Source organism: Melanerpes formicivorus, unplaced genomic scaffold (assembly GCF_026170545.1).
Source record: "Melanerpes formicivorus ecotype bairdi unplaced genomic scaffold, bMelFor1.0.p_v2 SCAF_27, whole genome shotgun sequence".
NCBI classification, from domain to species: domain Eukaryota; kingdom Metazoa; phylum Chordata; class Aves; order Piciformes; family Picidae; genus Melanerpes; species Melanerpes formicivorus.
The window spans coordinates 2341444-2342970 of NW_027142379.1; positions in this window are offsets into that span (position 1 = coordinate 2341444).

Consider the following 1527-nt stretch of genomic DNA (forward strand, 5'->3'; position numbering starts at 1 on the left):
TGCCTAAAATGGTAGCAATATCAATCAATAAATAATATTGTCTCTTAAATTGTGTTTTATCAAGATTAACAGTACAGGCAGACTGGAGATTTCCATTTCAATTTTCATTATTGGGTGTCAATCATAGAGTCATAGAATGGTTTGGGTCGGAAGGGACCTCCAAAGGTCATCTAGTCCAACCCCCCTGAAGTCAGCAGGGACGTCATCCACTAGATCAGGTTGCTCAGAGCCTTGTCCAGCCTTACCTTGAATATCTCCAGGGATGGAGATCACCTACCTTCCTGGGTAACCTGTTCCAGTGTTCCACCACCCACATGGTCAAAAACTTTCTTTTAACATCCAATCTACATCTTCTCTCCTTTCCAACCATTATCCCTGATCCTATCACTGCAGGCCTTTGCAAACAGTCTCTCTGAAGCCTTCTTGTAGCCCCTTCAGCTATTTGAAGGCTGCCCTATGGTCTCCCTGGAGCCTTCTCTTCTCCATGCTGGACAACCCAAGCTCCCTCAGCCTGTCCTCATAGCAGAGGTATTTCAACCCCCCCAATCATTCTTATGGCCCTCCTCTGGACCTGCTCCATCAGGTCCCTGTCCTTCCTGTGCTGAGGGCTGCAGAGCTGGACACAGTACTCCACGTGAGGTCTCACCAGAGCAAAGTGGCAAAATCACCTCTCTCGGCCTGCTGGCCATGCTTCTTTTGATGCAGCCTAAGTTGCCAATGGCCTTCTGGGCTACAAGTGCACATTGTTAGCTCGTGTCCAGCTTCTCATCCACCAGAAGTCCCAAGTCCCCTCTTTTGCACAGAATAAGCCATGCCTGTCTGGCTTTCCAAAGCTGTCTTGCTTCTCCGACTATACTCATTGCCACAGGATGTTTAGGGTAGCTGCTAATTAATATTTCAGCTATGGTTTGCTGCATGGTGGTTGTTCATTTCTGTTATCATCTCACTGCATAAGGGCAATATGTGAAAACCAGCAGGTTCAGATGTGAGCATCTGCTCAAGAGCAGCTAGAAGCAGGCAAGCCGTTCACAGCACGAAGTTGAAGCCATTAATTCACTTTTTTATCATTCATAATATATTCAAATGCAGACTTTTTGTTGTTGTTGGGGGTTTGGGGGGGTTTTGGTTTTGTTTGTGGGGTTTTCTGTTAGTTTTGGTTTTGATTTTTAATTTGATAATCTGAATTTTGGACTCAGGTGTGCAATAGCCCTGCCTGCAGTCCTGGTAGAGTTTTCAGTCAGGGCTCATAGTGTTGCTTTGGGTTATTTCTGTGTCTCTGTGCATCATAAACTTGCTTCAACAAATTACTTTTGAGAATTAGAATCTTCTGTTCGTGAATTGTTTCACAGCAGCGTCCCAGCTCACTGCAGGAGGGTTGGGCTACGTGACCTTTAAAGGTCCCTTCCAACCCCACGCATTCTATGATTCTGTGACTCTATGATCATAGCAAACTCGTTTCAAAAGCCATAAGGATTTCTTGTTTGCAGGAGCACTGTGTCCTCTCTTTGTAAGCTGTGCTATTTATTA